The sequence below is a fragment of the Trichechus manatus genome, unplaced genomic scaffold, assembly GCF_000243295.1.
Source record: "Trichechus manatus latirostris isolate Lorelei unplaced genomic scaffold, TriManLat1.0 scaffold00216, whole genome shotgun sequence".
NCBI lineage: Eukaryota > Metazoa > Chordata > Mammalia > Sirenia > Trichechidae > Trichechus > Trichechus manatus.
In genome coordinates this window covers 1,384,909-1,403,485 of record NW_004444152.1, presented here as the reverse complement: position 1 = coordinate 1,403,485, position 18,577 = coordinate 1,384,909, and the positions used below count along the sequence as shown (strand labels likewise).

The window sequence follows — 18,577 nt, the reverse complement described above, 5'->3', positions numbered from 1 at the left end:
GAAGTATTTCCCTCTGTAGCCTCACACCTAGAAAGCTGTGAAAACAGTCACTAATATAACTAATCAGGGTTGAGTTGACTGGGGAGGACCTTCCCTCTGAGACTGTCAATAGTGACGGAAAAGAAGAATCAGAGGAACAGGCACCATATTAGAGGGAAAGAGGCCTTAAAAGGAAAGTGGACAGGATGTGACACTGGATAAATGTGGAGCATGGACAGAGTTAGAGCAAGTCCAAGGTTTCATGCCTAGGAAACAGACAATGTAGCAACCAAGACAGAGGGGGTGTCAGGAGGACGCTGTGATGACAACACAAATAAATTGCACATAAACCTTGGGCAGCATTTCCTCTGTCCCAACCAGGCCCTTTCCCTGCAGGGCCCCTCATGGTCTCCCCTGCAATAGCCTTGGGCCTTCATCTCCTTTGACTTCTCGTTCCAGCACAAGAACAAGCCCTGGGCCTCTCTGCCATTGCTGGCATCGTGACCGGTGTCCTGGTCGGGGTGGCTGTGGCGGCTGCCCTGGGGTGTTTCCTCTTCTTCACCAGGACTGGAGGGTATAACCTCACATTTCCATCCTGATCCCCTGTTCCCCAGGCTGACCCCAGGAGGAAGGTGATCCAGTCCTCGGATCCTGGGCCTGTCTCTCCACAGCCCACAACCCCCCAAAAGTCTCAACCTTCTCCTTTCATCCAGCTCCTCCCTCACCCTATTCTGACCACAAGTTGGGTCCTCACAGTCTCTTCATCTATAGATTTGGAACAATTATGGCCCCACCCCTCAGTGTGGTCTCAGTTCATTCACTCAGCAAACTGGCAGTGGTGCCTGGGAAGTAGTAAGTCCTCACTGGATGGCCCCTCCTGCTGAGGGAGGATTTGCAGACTTAGGACCTGTCGGGTTGTCCTGGCTGAGGTCACACAGAAGAGAGTAGAAGAGATTGGACTAGGCCTGGTGGAGTCGACCCCCTAGAGACTAGGGATGCATTAACTGCAGCCCCCATGTGTGAGACAGTGTCCTGGGCCTGATCAAGATGGTGTGTCCTGGGCTGTCCCTGCGTCTCTTGCACAGATCAAATGACAAGGCCACCATCTCATTCCAGCATCTCCTGGCCGGAGGAGGAGGAGGGCCTCCATCAGCAGGGGCACTGCATTCAGTGAGAATCCAGGACACCTTAAGGCTCCCCAGGTGTCCTGACACCACCCTCGCCCAGCTGGCCCTCTGAGGGCCATGACCCTGAACTCAATCAAACCCTTGTGGTTCCATCCCTTTCCTGGTTCCAGGTCGGCCTTCTCCTGGGCCAGCATCTGCCTGAGGATCCTTTCCTTCTGGGCCCAGGGCAGATGTGGCTTCTTAAGGCTTCTCCTCAGCTCTTCCCTCCTGGGCTCCCCTTCCACCACTGCAGTGATAGAGAGAGGAGGTCTCCACCCATGCTGAAGAAAAGGGTCCCCTTCTTGTCCTCTCTTCTGACCCCAAACCCTGCGGCCTCTCCCTGCATCCTCACAAATAACCTGATCTTTCCTAGGGCCTGCGGCCAGGGTGACCTTGGACATCAACAGCCCCCGGCATCCACCTCCAGTGAGTTCATGGTCAGCTGGGAGAGCTGGGTACCGAGGCCTTCCCACAGTGTCCATTCCTGCCTGTCACCCCTGGGGCCTTTAACCCTTGCCTGGAGCTTCAGGGAGGGATCGCAGCAGTATAGACCCCTCAGGACAGAGAAACCTGTGGGGTCTGGGGCCAAGCTCATTGCCTCAGCCCAGTTTTCCTCCCCTGGTCTCAAAATGCCTGAAGGTCTACCCTGGAAATGCTATCTCTCTCCTGGGTTGCTGGGAGCAGAGGTCCTCCTGAGAGGAGGACTCCAAGCTCTCTTCAAGACCCTGGGTGCTAACTCCTTTCTCTGCTCTCCAGGCCAAGGTCACTTCAACAGCTGCACCTCCCCGGTAAGCCCATCCCCTCCCTGGCACTTCACCAGGGAGTCCTAACAGGGCAGGCTCAGGGCAGGGGATGGGCCAACCTCACAGCACAGCACAGACCCGCCACTCCTCCTAGAGTAGCCAGGAGAGGGTTAGCCACAACCTGGCTAGGAGCCGGCCTTCTCTTCACGGTCAGAGACCATCCCAGCCCTGTCCTGAGCCCACCCTGTGTCCACTTAGTCAGGCTGAGAGAGGACTCTGGAGTCCATTAAGGAGCAAAGAGAGACACCTGGGAGCAGCAGTCAGAGGTTCTGGGTTAAGAAGTGTGAGGGGTGAAGATGCAGCAGGAAGGGGCGAGGTGTTCTTTTACAGGTTAACGAGACAGAGATGGTCACTCCTGATGAGAATGACCAAAAGCAGACCCAGGATGATGAGCTCTAGGCTGTAAGGACAAGAACCTTCCAAGCTGGGGCCCTGGCACCTGCTCACTTGATCCTCTGCCCTAATGACCCCTTCCCTGATGGTCTCCTGATGTCCTCTCCCTCTCCCTTGTGCAGGCTCCCCTGTATGTCAACCAGGCAGCTGTTCCCATCTATGAGGTGAGTTTGGGCCATGAATGTTCTGAGCCCACAGGCCCCCAGGAGACTCAGGACCTACCCCACCTCACACCTGGCTGTGCTTTGAGATTCAGGGAACAGTAGTGAAGAGGGGAACAGGTGTGGTGAACAGGGTGGGGTGGTGCTGGCGTGGGAGGCAGGGACCTCCCTGAGCCCAGCTAGGTCCAGCACAGAGCAGCCCAGGGTGGGATCCAGACCCTAGAAGAAGCTATAAGAAATTTTGAAAAGGTTACAAGGGGGTCAGGGGTCTTTTCTTCTTTTCCTATTCCTCCTTCTCCATTTTTTTTTTTTTTTTTTTTTACAGGAATTACTCAACCCTGACACAAATATTTACTGCCGGATCAACCCAAAAGCACAAGTGTCTCCTTAGTTACGTCCAAGAACTGTTACTGGTTATCGTGTTGTTCAAGTCTAAGATTTCCTTGTTGATCTTTAGTCTGGTTGTTCTATCCATAATTGAAGTCTCCAACTATTATTGTTGAATTGTCTGTTTCTCCCTTTAATTTTATCAGTTTTTGCTTCATGTATTTTGATGCTCTGTTATTTGGTACATGTATATTTATTCATGTTATATATTCTTGATGGATTTTATTATTATATAATGTCCCTCGATATGTCTAGTATTGTTTTCAAAGTCTATTTTGTCCGAAGTGAGTATGGCCACTCCAGCTTTCCTGTGGATGCTGTTTGCATAATAAATATTTTCCCGTCTTTTATTTTCAATCTATTTGTGCCTTTGAATTTGACTCCTGTAGAGAATAAATAGTTGTATAATTTTTTTTTAAGTCTGACAACCTCTGCCTTTTGGTTGGATTGTGTGAATGGATTAAACACAATTAATAATTACATGCTAATTATTGATATAGTTGAATTTACGTCTGCCATTGTACTTTTTGTTTTCTATATGTTTCATGTTCTCAGAAGACATACAACCAGAATGCTCCTTAGAAGCAAGGATGGTGAGACTACATCTCACATACTTTGAGCATGTTATCAGGAGGGATCAGTCCCTGGAGAAGGACATCATGCTTGGTGAAGTAGAGGGTCAGCGAAAAAGAGCAAGACTCTCAACAAGATGATGGATTGACACAGTGGCTGCAACAATGGGCTCAAGCATAGCTACAATTGAGAGGATGGCACAGGACTGGGCAGTGTTTCGTTCTGTTGTACATAGGGCTGCTATAAGTCGGAACCAACTCATGGCACCTAAAAACAACAACATATGTCTCATTGTATTTTATCCTCTGTTCTTCATTTACTCTTTCTTTCGAATTGAGTGAATATTTTCTATCATATCATTTTAATTTCATTAATGATTTTTTCATTATACTTTTTGAGTTTTATTTTTAGTGGTTGCTTTAGGGTATATGGTGTATATCTTAATTTGATTTCCTTTAATTCTTTGTTCATATTTATGACAATTATTTCAAAGACTTTATCTAGTAACTCCAGTATTTCAGCTTTCTTGGGGTTGATTTCTATCACATTAACTTGTTCCTTTGAATGGGTCATCTTCCTGTTTCTCTGTATGCCTTGTAATTTTTTGGTTGAAGATGAGATATTTGAATAATATAATGTGGTAACTCTGGACATCACATTCTCCCCCGTCCTCAGAGTTTGCGGGGGGATTTTCCTCCGTTCTTCCACCTTCCTTTTTTATTATAGAAGGCTGTTGTAGTCCACTGGTTTAGTGACTTTTTGAAACTATATTTACAAAGACTTGATTGCTTCATGTGTGTGTTGACTGAAGTCTCTGTTCTTTTAGTTGTGTTCAGCTAGTATTCTTAAACGTTGTTTTTTAGTTTTTGTTTTGTTTTTTTTTTTTAAGTTTCACCATTTTCTCTGGGAAGCAGGTCAGAAAAACTCCCCACACTCTCATACCAGAAGTTGATCTCACTGACAAGCATGAACTGACCAGTATGCTCAATGCACAGGGAGAAAGAACAAATCCCTAAACATGGCAAAAGAGAAAAAAAAAAAGAAACCTTTTTCTGAGGCTACAAAACCTCAAAATTCCCCAAGTTTACATATTCTCTCATCCGTAGGTCAGTGGTTCTAAAATCAGTGTCTTCATCCTCACTCCTCTCCTGAGACCCAGATCCTAATTTCTGTCTGCTCTGACCTTATGAGTGTCTTACCCCTGCTGCTGCCCCAGGTATGTCTGTTCATGGTGTTGTCACATCACCTCCCCCAAGACAGGATGCTGGGGCATCTCTAAGTCCTCCTGGCATTTATTCCATTTGTGTCCTGCTCCCATCCCCAGCCCTTCTCCTCTGAGCTTTCTTGACCTCAGCTCTTCCCTCCCATAGACACACTGCAGTTATGGATTCATTTTCTCTGGTCTTGTTTCTTGAAAGCACTTTACAGATACCTGGACCAACCATGCTGTCCCTAGTTCACACTCTACTCTACTCTTCCGTAGAATTCTTCTATAACCCACATGTGAACATTCCCTGCTAAAACATCCCATGGCTTTCATGGGAAGTTGGTTGAATTCAAACATCTAAGGTCCTTTTCATTCTCAACACATGAACCTGCTCTCTCACATCTACAGAGCTCCCTACATCAGAAACCTGTGGTTTGAGTCCCTGGGCACTTGGGTCCACTTCACTTAAAGTCAGAACAATGACAAACACTCCAGCTCTGACATTCTCACTCTATGCACGTGTCTGACAAGAGTCATGGGTGTGACAACTACTGGCTCCACAGAACTGAGGCTTCAGTGGCAAGGGTATCCTCATCTCTGTCCTCCCTCCCTGGGGCCAATGAGCATTACAGGTTGCTTCAGAACATCAGCTGCCTCCCCTTCAGACCACAGCCCTCAGGTCTATACTGACTCTCTACAAGGAGAAAAAAAATAACGAAACACGTTGCCCTCGAGTCAATTCTGACACATAGCGACCCTACAGGACAGAGTAGAACTGCCCCACAGAGTTTCAAGGAGCGCCTGGTGGATTCAAACTGCCAGGCTTTTGGTTAGCAGCCGTAGCTCTTAACCACTACTCCACCAGTGTTTCAGAGTGTGGAAATAAAAGGTGCTTGGGACTTCACCCTACACAGATACCATCCCAGACCCCACCCCCTCCTCATATCCAAACTGAAGAAAGACAGACATAACAACCTCAACTAATCAGTCAAGTCCCCAAGTCAAGCCAGTTGACTTTTTCCTTCCTACCTCCACTTCCCACTTCTTTTCACCCGAACTTCAGACAGGAAGACTTTGCTGTTCTTGGTCCATTTAGGCAGGTTCCATCTCCTGTGTTTTTTCTGGGATGCCCTCTCTTCTGGTTCCTAGGAGCCCAAATCTACCAATCTCCCTTCTTAATGAGCAAACTCACCAGCCACCTGCTCTCCTAAGTCTTCCTGGGCCCTGCCCATGAACATGGTGGCCCCTCCTCGGAACACTCATTACCCATTATTCTGCTTTGGGTGTTGTCTTCGTTATCTAATGCTACTATAACAGACATACCACAAATGGATGGCTTTAACAAACAGAAATTTATTCTCTCACAGTCTAGGAGGCTGAAAGTCCAAATTCAGGGTGCCAACTCCAGGAGAAGAGTTTCTCTCTGTGTTGGCTCTGGGGGAAGGTCCTTGTCATCAGTGTTCCCTTAGGTCTAGGAGCTTCTCAACACAGGGACCCAAGGCCAAAGGACTCACTCCCCTCCTGATTCTTCATCTTGGCAGCATGAGGTACCTCTTCTCTCAGCTCAATACTCTCTTTTATATCTCAAAAGAGATTGACTCAAGATACAACTTAATCCTGTGGGTTGAGTCCTGCCACATTAACATCATAGAGGTTAGGATTTACAACAAATAGGATAATCACATCAGGTCACAAAATAGTGGACAACCACACGATACTGGTAATCACGGCCTAGCCAAGCTGACCCACATTTTGGGGCACACAATTCCATTCATAACAGGTGGTAATCATAGGTTCTGCAGAAGTTACCTGTGCTCAGGTCACATCAACTGTTGAATCTGGAACTCTTGGAGAGACCAGCACAGGAATCTCATTATACCTCTCAGGGCACCCAGGCACCAGGGCAGGGCTACCACAGTGGATGTGGCCATAAGTGAAAGCATGAACGAGTAGACAGGTGTGAGGATAAGTGCACAGATGAACGTGTGTGCAGAGTGATGGACATATAGATACATGTGCATTCTACCCACAGAATTATTCTGAGAAGGTGAGGAAATTGACATTCTAATTACTGTTGTTGTTAGTTGCTGTAGAGTCAATTCCGACTCATGGCAATCCTGTGTATGACAGAATGAAACACTGCCCAGTCCTGGGCCCTCCTCACAATCATTGCTATGTTTGAGCCCATTGTTGCAGCCACTGTGTCAATCCATCTCATTGAGGGTCTTCCTCCTTTTTGCTAACTCTCTGCTTTACCAAGAGCGATATCCTTGTCCAGAGACTTGTCCCTCCTGATAACAGATCCAAAGTAGAGGAGACAAAGTCTCACCAACTTTGTTTCTATGGAGCTTTCTGCCTGTACTTCTTCCAAGACAGATTTGTTTGTTCTTCTGGCACTCCATGGTCTACTCACGGTTCTTCATCAACATCATAATTCAAAGGCACCAATTCTTCTACGGTCTTCCTTATTCATTGTCCACCTTTTGCATGCACATGAGGTGATTGAAAATACCATGGCTAGGGTCAGCCCATCTTAGTCCTCAAGGTGACATATGTGCTTTTTAACACTCTAAAGAGTCCTTTTTACAGCCGATTTGCCCAGGATTTGAGAAAGGTGAGGAAATGAACATTCTAATGACTACATATATTGTTTATGCCAATAAATGTGTACCTTTATCTCATATTTCATGTGCACACTCCCTGTCCAGAATACTATTTCTAAGGATGCCCCTTGCCCTTTGAGCTTTTAGAAGGCAGGAAGGCACCTGTTCTGGTCTCTGCAGTTGGTGTGACAGCGGTAACAGGGACACTGGCCTTGGTTCTTCTGATGCTGGGACCCTGATGCTCCTCTGCTAAAAGATCTCTGGAACGTAGGGTCTGTCAGGATATAGCACCATTGTTAATACAAATGAGATCCCCTAAAGAGGTTAGAGGATGGAAAATTCTCACAGAAGGAGGGAAGAGGAACCCATTACCACCCCTTGAAGCTGTCAGTCCATCTGATATGTCCAGTTGTTCTGATCTCATGTGTGGCATCAGGGAAGGAGAGGGGAATAAAGCATTGGCTACCTTAGCACTCTGGCGCTCCTGAGGACACATAGACATTGTGTCCTGATATGCTTCTCCTCCCTTTTCTACCCATAGACCCACCATCTCAGCCTACAAGCTGGACATATTGCAACTGGAACCCCATTACTATAGAAAGAAAGTGACCTTACATCAGACCATGAAAACGTTAACCTGATGAGATCTTTTTTGGGTAAATGAGACAGGAGTTTGGACAGAAATATACTGGGATTTCAAAGAAGTGGACCATAACACTACACTAAAATTATATACGTGTGGAAAAATGCTTAAAGGACGACATTGAATAAAAACTGCTCAGCACAATAACTTTTCTTCCTACGCTTTCCTCAATGTCCACCAGAGGGTGGCAAAGTTACTCCACAGCCTGGAGCCCCCCAGGAGGGCTGATGACCCCTCAGGATTGCCCAGAGGCCAACAGGATCTGAGCCTTACCAGTGTCACCTCAGTCCACAGTCCTCCTTATTCTCGAGCTCCCCCCACACTGGACTCTGTCAGCTCCTCCATCCAGCCACGTTCTGCTCACCTGAAGTCAGTTCCCTCTGCACCAGGCTCCTCACCTTCACACCCTCTGCCCTTCAGTTGATAATGTCCAATCATGCTCAGGTCTCAGCCAAAAGGTCACTATTCAGGGGATCTTTCTCTGATCCCCAGACCAGCTCAGGCCCTATTCACCAGTCTCTTGATTATAATTACCTCATTAGTTCCCTAATTTTCACTGAACACTTGTCTTCCTGTTACAATGTCAACACCATGATCACAGAGACTACAACTGTCTTGTTGTCTGTGGAATCCTAGGGCCTAATCCAGTTCCTGACACATAACAGATGCCCAATAAATACTCATAAAATGCACTAGGAGAAACCACACAATACAATGTATCACCTCACATGCTGATTCCTGGTGCTCGTAGCACAGTCTGTATAGACACAGAAGCACTGGCATCCACATGGCAGGAAACAACCAGGGCACACTGCTGTGCCAGGAACGTGAAGCCTTTGTTCTCATGGTATCAGGAGGGAGGACAGGGGCCTCCTAACAGTGAGAAGATGTAACCCGATTAGCTCCCAGAAAATAGATCCACCCACCTGGATCTCTAAGTTGTGGGGGACCTCAAGTCTCCAGGAGGGCCTGGGATGTGATGCTGTGTCCTTTCTCATCTCAAGGAGAGATCTGACCTGGAACAAAACTCTAGAACCAAGATCCCAGAGAGAGTTACCACCAGGGAGGACTGAGCTCCAGCCAGACCACGGTAAGTCACAGTGAGACTCCCTGGAACCATGCGTCCTTGGTCTGTGGAAACACCTGACCATAGGCCCCTGAACCATCTCACCAGTCCCATGGAGTCCTGGGGACATGGGGGACTCACTAGCAGGATGGGGAGAGGATTACGCGGGATCAGCCTTTGCTTCCATCTCAGGCTAAGGGCCCACAGGGGTCTCCCATCCCTAACGGGAACCTCATGGGATCCCTGAGTCGAGAGCTGCTGCAGTGCCTGGGCCATGTGGGGAGGACTCAAGTTTATGACAGACAGGGACACAGATGACCTAGATGCAATGCCCCCTGAGGGAAACACGGGGCATTGGGAGAATAGCCTCCCAGTCCAGTGCCTGTTCCTGCAGCCTCATGAGACACCTCAGCAGGTCCTTCCTTTTAACTTGGTTGACAGAGAGTTCCTCCTGGGCAGCAAATCCACCTGGGAAGACAGTCCTCCAGATACTGGAATCAGGGATCCTCTGGACAACTCACATCCTCTCCCTGGGCTCGCTTGCACTTGAGTGAAGTCAGGGCAGCCTGGGGACTCACAGTGAACAGGTACCAGGGCTCACCCTCAGCCAGGAGGTCAGAGCCCATCTCTGTGCCAGGTCAGGGCCAGGTCACACCCTTTGGAGCCTGAGCAGCATCCCTGGCACAACACTTGACATTGGCTGCAGGTCTTTTTGAACCCTACAGTGGGCGAAATAACACAGGGAAAAAAAATTATTTCCCCTGAAACATGAACCTGGCTTTTGATTAAGGAGGTGGAGATGGAGCCTGATTTCCATCCTTGGCTCCAGTGTGCCCCTCCTATGTGTCAACTCTGTCCTACTCCTCATCCTGGAGCTCTGGAGCCCTGTGCTGTAGGGGTTCCTGTGCAGAAACCCACACCCTACTTGGGCTCACCCATGGGGAAGGCAGGGTGGCCACAGGAAAGTCAGCTGTGCAAAGGACAGAGGCTGCAAAGGACGGTCAGGGAGAACACAGACAGGCTCTGAGCTACCACTCAGCAAAACAGACCCCAGAGAGAGAGGGTATCCATGAAACATTTCCCTGAGAACATGGAGCCTGCAGCCCCCTGACCTCCCAGCACCAGTCCTCTCTGCTCAGGACACCCAGAAAAAACTCCCCCTTCACTCCCCAGGAACTGTAACTCCCTCCTGGATATCCAGATCCTATGTCCCCAGAAGCAGAGGCCAGGCGGGTGACACCAGAGAGAGAAGGTTGGTCCCTTTCACCCATCAGCACTCAGCTTGACACTTTCAGCCATCTCTGTGACCTTCTGACAGGAAGTAAATCCAATCTTCCTAGTTCAGTTGAGAACTCTGGAGAGACCTGGGTGCCCAGTGGGTTTCTCTGTGACGTGGGAAATCATTCCTGGGTCAAGGGACCCCAGGGCCTCCCTGTCTGGTGCCCACAAACCCAAGACTAGGAAGCAGCAGAGGCCAAAACTGATGTGAGGAAGTTGTCCTCTTAGGGAACAGGAGTCTTCAACAGACTGGCTATTCAAAGTGTGGTCCACAGGCCAGCGTCATTGGCATCACCTAAGAACCTGTTAGATGCACTCTTAGGTCCACCCAATACCCATTCATTCAGAATCTGCATTTAATGGGATCTTCAGACTATCCCTGTGCACAGGAGAGGGTGAGAAGCCCACCCTACCCCACAGATCACTGGTTCTCATCCTTTCTGGGTATCAGCATTACTGGTGCAGCTGCTGAAGCAGCATTTCTAAGGTATCACCTGGATACCTGGCTACTTTATAATGTCCCACAGGTGATTCTGATGCACAGCCAGGTGAAATCTCCAGTGACAAGAGCTCCTGATATAGCCCTCGAGCTCCTGCTCTGAAGGGAAAAGCCAAATGGGGTTAAAGAGAACTGCAGGGGAGAGCTGACTGTGCACACTGACCCAGAACTCTGGGAAATGCCCAGCCCAGGAGGCTGAGGCCCCTAGCTTTGTGCCCACCCCAACGATCGAGGTGTGGTGAGGGAGGATCAAGGTTGAGAAGGCAGAGGCAACAGCAGTTCCCAGGGAACCCAAATGTAGACAGAAAGGAAAGAGAAAGAAGGGAACTTAAGGGCCAGGAATGAAAGGGGAGGGCAAGGGAGAGGCTAGGTAGGGGAGAACTAGTCCCCAGCCCACATGAACTGGGGAAGCTCTGCCCCAGGAGGAGGCTCAGTGCAGAGGGAGGAAGGACAGCAGAGCAGACACGTCTGGGGCAGCAACATTTGGATTTCTGGATCCAGAATTCTTCGCCACAGGGGAGCTCAGAGCAGGCAGCAGAGGCCCATGGAGCCTCCTTCAGCCACTCCCCACAGACAGCACATCCCCTGGCAGGGATACTGGATCACAGGTGAGAGAGGAGGATTCCGTAGGATAGGGGAAAATGGGAGAACAGAGACTGTCTGGGTCTCCTGTGAGGATAAGAGTCTGGGAGTTGACAGATAGCTCCCTGTGGAGCTCCAGGGGAGAGAACACAGAAGGGGAAGGAGGGCCCAGCAACAGGAAATGTCACAAAACTGCAATTGGTAAGGGGGAATAAAACCTCAATTGCTGCATGTTTTCTAAATTAATTATCTCTTTAGCACAGTGGTTAAGAGCTCAGCTGCTAACAAAAGTCGACCATTCGAATCCACCAGTCTCTCCTTGGAAACCCTATGGGGAAGTTCTGCTCTGTCCTACAGGGTTGCTGTGAGTCAGAATCATCTCAAAGGCAAAGAGCTTGGGGTAAACAATAAATTTTGAAAAATGATGACAGTAACAAAAAGTTTATGTCAACATAACATCTAGAAAAACTCTTGAAGAGATACACTACACACTGCCCTTACCTACCAGTCTCAGAAATGGGCAAATAACACCAGGACTTGGAAGGGCCCTAGGAATCCTCACAGATTCATCCCCCAGGTATTTGTAGGCCTGTTTAGGCACTAGGAGTACAACACAGAACAAGACAACTCCCTGCCCCATGGAGCTCAGGTCTAGGGGAGAAGGAGACAGACAACCAATTAGACCTGCATGGGATGTCAGGTGTTGATAAGGGCCATGGAGGACACAGAGCAGAAAAGGTCAGAAAGTGAAGACAGAGGGTCTGTAGATGATGTGTTGAGAAGGCAGCTCCCAAGGACGCCACTGAGTTTGAGCAGTGAGGGCAGTGAGTGAGTGAGTGAGCCTTGCAGACACCTTGGGGGAGAGTATTAGAAAAAGGGGAAATAACAGGTTCCAAGGCACTGAAGTAATGCTGACTTGGGAAGCACATATACTCCATGTCCAAGGGCTGAAAAAGACCTGCTCAGACAAGGGCCCCAACTTTCCATCCCAATACAATTGTCCAAATGCTGATTGATTTCTCTCTCTTCCCTCCTATTCTTACTTTTAATCTCTGGAGCCCGTCCATCACAGCCCAACTCACCATTGGATCCATGCTGTTCAATGCTGCTGAAGGAAATGATATTCTACTTCTCCACAATCCTCCACCAGATACTTTAATCTACATCTGGTACAAAGGGGAAATTAGAGACAACAAAAAATTGTATCATATCTAATACTAAGTCAATTAAATACTCCCGGGCCTGCCCACAGAGGTCGAGAGACAATATACCCCAACAGGTCCCTGCTGTTCCAGAATGTCATCCTGGAGGACACAGGAATCTACACACTACAAATAACAAAGACAAATGGTGACAATGAGGCATTAGCTGGACAGATCCGTGTACACCGTAAGTAGTTCCTCTCTGACATCTGGGTGTGGGGTGGGGTTAATTCTACTTTAAAGACAAAGATTGACAGGCCTGGACCCTTTGCAGTGCCTATACCCCCCTCTGCATTCCATACTCAGGTTTTGAACATTTAGATCAAAATTCCCTTCCTAAATCCAGACTCTCCAGACATTCACAGCAGAGAGAAGAAGAATCAAATGGGGAGTGACTCAGCAGGGAGAGATCACTCAGTCCATCCCCCCTAGGCTCCTTCCTATGAACATGGTTCTGAAAAAAGACCCTGGACGTCAGGCTCTGGCCTGAGGGGCCCCTGGGCTCCTCACAGAGCAGATCAGCACCAGGAAGTCCCTTCCCCAGGCCCTGTCCCAGGTCTCCAGACTCCAGGTGACCCTGGGGAGCCTGTAGCTAAGGTTGGATCTTGGCCCCCAGGACAGGTCTGACTGGGAGGAACAATTCACTGACTGGCTGAGTCCTGGAGCTCCTGCAGCTGGTCACCAGCCAGGGCTCTACCCAAGAGCCATTCTGGACAGCTGAGTCCTTCACCTGAGACTCAATTTGGAAACCACACATGGCCATGTGCCCCAGGCCAGTAGCTGACTGCCCTGGAGAAATTAGAAGTCCCCATAGGAATGTCAGCATCCCCAGGAGGAAGGAAAAGGGAAGAAGATGCTACAGGCAGCTCATTTTCCACCTGAGGGTGCCCTCTCCTTGATGTTAACAATAATAGATGCCATTTATTTGGATATTTGGGCAGCTCTTCTGTAACCAGCTTTAGGTCAGATAACTGTGAATATTTTAAGGTTAATTCACAGACAACATTGCAAGCCAGATACCCCTTATCCTTTCTTTGATTTTATTCAGGGGAAATTGAGGCATGGAGAAAAAAAGTCACTAAATCAGGGTCACACAGACCATGACTGGCAGGTCAGAGTCACACCAAGATCTCTCTGCAGCCACAGCCCTAACCTTTCCTCCATCCCGGGTGGCCTTATTAGGGGTGTGGACCCTGAGAACAGCCACTGATTTAGATCCTTTCTTCTTAGAATTCCCCACTTCAAAGGCAGAGATTTGGATCAGAGATGGGGGGGTGTCAGAGCAAATGAATGATTAATCTTGTTTTACTCTAGAACTAAATTACTTTCATCAACCATCAGTCAGTGCCAGGCATGTCCAGGCCTTCACCCCCAGAGAGGCGATCCACACGGTCCCTGCAGTGGAGTGAAATCATTTATGCTTAGTCAAGCAACGCTTTCTCGTTGCACTGTTCCTGCTTCTGGGTCACATGGGAGCTCTTGGATCTTCTGGCCTGTGAACTCATGAACACTCACTGCTCACTGCCATGGGCATTTCTGGCTCTGTCTGCTCCTTCCATATCCCTCATCTTCTTCCTCCAACATTCCAGCTGGGACTCCACTGTTCTACACAGCTTCCTCCACCCCTTAACCCTCCCCCAGATATTGACTGTCATGTTCTCTTCCACCAATTCTACCAACACTGTGGCCAGGCTCACCCTTCCCGGAAAGCAGTAAAGGATAAAGAAATCAGTCTAAGCAGCAGCCCCTGCGAGGACTCCACCACCAGCCAATGTACCCAAGTCCCCAGGAGAACAAGCTTTCCCTGGGTCCCTGTCCATGGTACTTCCCCTCAGAGATGCTAACACACAGTACAGGCCACGCAGGATGGACGTGCACCTCCTTGATTCACTCTCTGCACTAATCCAACCATGAGTGAAGGGCAGAGGGAATGGGTCTGCAGTCCCTAAAACATAGAGGCACATTTTATCCATTTTACTCTTCACTCACATCCTTGTCCTTGGTGTGAGCTCACAGTCCCACAGTGGTTCTGAGACATTTCTCCAGGAAGGAGCTTCCAGACCATGTGCTGTCAACTAGGCTAACTCTCTATTCCACAGGCACGTGTTCTTCATCAAAGCATCTTGGTCATGGGAGATGCATGAGTCACTGTCGCTTCAGTTACTATCACTGTGGCTGACAACCAGGCTGGCTCCTGGTCTCCCTGAGTGTAATTTCTGCTCATGACACCCAGTCTCCAGGCCAGGCTGCCCCATATCCTCAGGTTTAAGGACAATTAGAAGTCCCATCATTACCCACATCTAGGGTATCTTTGAACAAAAAAATTATGTTTCAGAGAAAACACATCTGATCTGGGCAATGTAGAATTGTGCAGCTGGAGAGCCCTCAGCAAGCACAAGTTCCAGATGAGGAAACTAAGTTCAGGCAGGCAGTCAGCTGGTCACAGAAGAGCCTAAGAGAGACCCTGGGTAATCTCTGATCCCCAGTCCTGTGACTTTCTGTGACCAAAACCTGCTACTTAATTAACATTTGAGAAAGTACTTTTTCTCAGTGATAGAATAAGGCAGGTGGGCCTTACATTCTCTGAGCACTTAATTGTTAGGCATTTATGTGGTTATACAAAGACCTACTTTATATTTTAAAGACTCTAGGTTGGCTGAGAGGTATGCAATGCCAACTCCCACTGAAAGATACCTTTGCAGGAATCAAAGGTACCAAATGGGGTCATCTTCTCTCTATTATCTGACAGCAGAGTTACCCACACCCTTCATCACCAGCAACAGTTCCAACCTCATAGAGGACCAGGACTCTGTAACATTAACTTGTGACCCTGAGACTCAGAACACAACCTACCAGTGGTTGATAAACAATCAGAGACTCCCAGACAGGGCCAGGTTGGAGCTGTCCCTAGACAATAGAACTCTCTCATTATATATAGTGTCACAAGGAATGACACAGGACCCTATGAGTGTGGAACCTGGAACCCAATGAGTCCCCGCTGTAGTGATCCGTTCACCCTGAATGTTCTCTGTGAGTAACTTATCTTTCCACATGTCATAGGCTGCCAGCACAAAACCACACTGTCAGAGCCAGGGCACATCAGTCCTCTAGGTCCAAGTACACTGATTGTCAGCCCCTGGACACCCAGGCTGGCCATGACATCCTTTCCCAGGCAAATCTGGGCAGGCACAGCCATGCCACCAGACGAGGATGGGAGGGGCTGCTCCTGTGTTGAGATGCTCGACATCAAGAGCTGGGATGACAGAAACTGCTTGATGGTCTCAAAATCAGGCTCATAAAAGTCAGAGGATTATTGTTGGGACTGTTTAAACCAAGACTCAGAGAGATCCTGTGACCCTTATCAGACACGAGCTTCCCTTTCCCTCTGGTTACATCACGACATGGCTTTATTCTGACTACTCTGGATGGCTGGACTCCCCACCATTTCCCCCTACCATTACCCTCCAGGGGCTTATCAGACCAGGAGCTTCCCCTTCTCTGTGGTTACTTCACAACATGGCTTTATTCTGTTTGCTTCAGAAGGCCTGGATGCCCTCCCATCATTTCCCCCTCTGACTGGTATTACCCTCCAGAGGAAACCCTCAACCTCCCTGCCAAGTGGCCTCTAACCTGCTCTTGCAGTATTCTTGGCTTATCAATGGGAACTACCAACAATCCACACAAGAGCCCTTTACCCCCAACATCACTGTGTGTGACGGTGGGAACTATACCTGCCATGTCCATAACAATGCCACTGGCATCGACAGAACCACAGTCAGGACTATCACAGTCACTTGTAAGTGGTTCCCTGGAACCTCAGCACTGAGCTCTGGGGTAGAGGTCAGTCTAGTTTTCTAAAAAAAAAATCCTGAAAGAACTTGTTTTCCAATCTGTGTCCCCTGGGAACACAAATTCCAAAATCTATCCTGGAGCCCTCCCACTACATCCCTGGAGACTCTTCCCTCCTCTTGCTCTTCATATTTCTCAGGGCAGACCTTGGGTCCAGCCTGGAATGTGGGGCGGCAGCTCTCTCAGCCCCAGAAAGCCCCATGGAGTGGGACAGGGCTTCATAACGGGCAAAGGAGGAAGCATCCTCAAGGTCAAGTTGTTCTGTCACTAACTTGTCCCTTTCTTTCATCTCTCTGTTTTCTTTCACTGACTCCATGTGCTTCAAGAAACATACAAGGCTTTGAACAGGCCCACATTTTCCCAAATGAAAGGCTGAAACAATCTACAATGAGTTGGTGGTAGGATGGTACTTTGCCTCCTTACTCTGTCCCCTGCAACCCCATGCACCATCCCTATTCTGATACAATCTGTGGTCGGACCAAGGAGTGTAGAGCAGGTGCACATGTGCTGTGTCCTAATCTTGCTAAATAGTGAAGCCCATCGATGTCAGAGCCATGCCAGATCGGGCTACAGGGACATGGGGAAAGTGCCAGCTTTGAGGCAGAGGCATCTAAGCCTGTGACCTGGCTCTGAAGTCACAGCTGTATACACTGTGTGACAGTGGCACAGATGATACACAAAGGAGAACAATGCATCATGAATCCTACTTGGAAAACTAGGTAGATTCATCCATGAAATCTCTTCATGGGAGGGAAAGGGCAGGGCCAAAAACAAAGTATGTTCAGTAAAACCTGTGAAAGCAGGATCCCGTGTAAGGTAGAAACTTGTCAAAGAAGGAATACTCAAATCACTAATAGACTGCAATAGAATATAATGGTAAGACTGCACCCTTTCAAAGGTGGGAACCTGGCGAGACTTGGAAAAGCAAGGCAGTCCTGCCAAGTTCCGGCTCTCACAGGTTTCACTGCAGTTTACAGAGAGCGCTGAGAGTACCTGACTTTGTTGTAACATAACCACTTCCCTCTAAGGTTTCTTTCACCTGGTAGTCAATCTGTAGACTGGAAGCAAAAGCCTTTTCAGATTGAGAAATCCTTTAGATTGAAAACTTTCTAGTTTCTAAGATACTGAAGACTTGGCCAGGCTGTGATTACTCCCTAGTATAATATTTAACAAAAAAAAATACCCTCCATTCCATGTATGAAGCTGCCATGGCTCAGATATGGACAAGGCTAGCAGCCTGCCTTCCCCACCCACAAAATTTTCTACTAGAAAGCAGCTTGATCTCTTACACAGTCACAGGAGGCCCTAGGAAAGGATCACACAAACATCTAGAGAAGGCGAATTCCACCTGATGACAAAGTGGATGAACACATGGACTGGGAAGAGGTCCCAGGGCTGATAATCCAGGGAGTCAGGGTGCTGCACCTATTTCCTAGTGAGGGGGGAAAACAACCTGTCCTCACAGATCAGCACCTGGACAGACACACGACCTCTGCTGAGGGTTAGGACCACCCTCTGGGTCACCTTTCAGGCTCACTGTGGGGACTGCAAACTGGCTGAGATCACTTAAGATGATTGTGTGCAGCCCCAGGCCTCCTTTCACAGTCACTCCCTCTGTTTCTGTACAGACTTGGTGACAAAACCCTCCATCCAATCCAGCAACACCACAGTCACAGAACATGAGGGCCCTGTGACCCTCACCTGCCTCACCAAACACTTTGGAATCTCCATCCAGTGGGTCTTTGAAGGGCAGATCCTGCAGCTCACAGAGAGGATAACACTGTCCCAGGACAAAAGCTCCCTCACCATAGACCCCATCAAGTGGGAGGATGCTGGGGAGTATCAGTGTGAGGTCTCCAACCCGGTCAGTTCCAGCAAAAGTGACCCCCTCATCCTGACTGTGAAATGTGAGTGACCCCTCATCCACTCCTACATCTTCTCTGGTTAGATGAACTCTACCAATGGTATGAAAAATGGATAAATGTCACAGGGGGCAGAATATCAGTTAAGAGACAATTAGAGTAAACAATGGTAGAGTGGTCAAGAGCTCAGGCTCTGAAACAATAAGTTATAAGTGTCATATCCTAGGTCTGATATCCACTGTGCAGACTGGCACAAGGTTCTTAATTTCCTGAGTCTCAGATTCCTCAGCTGAAAATTGCAATCAGAGTGCTTGCTTCACAAGA

At 48.5% G+C, this 18,577-nt stretch overlaps 1 pseudogene; it reads left to right on the top strand.

Annotated features, from left to right (window-relative positions):
* Positions 1-18,577, top strand: part of LOC101340259 (carcinoembryonic antigen-related cell adhesion molecule 1-like) — a 63,518-nt pseudogene that overhangs the window by 4,511 nt on the left and 40,430 nt on the right.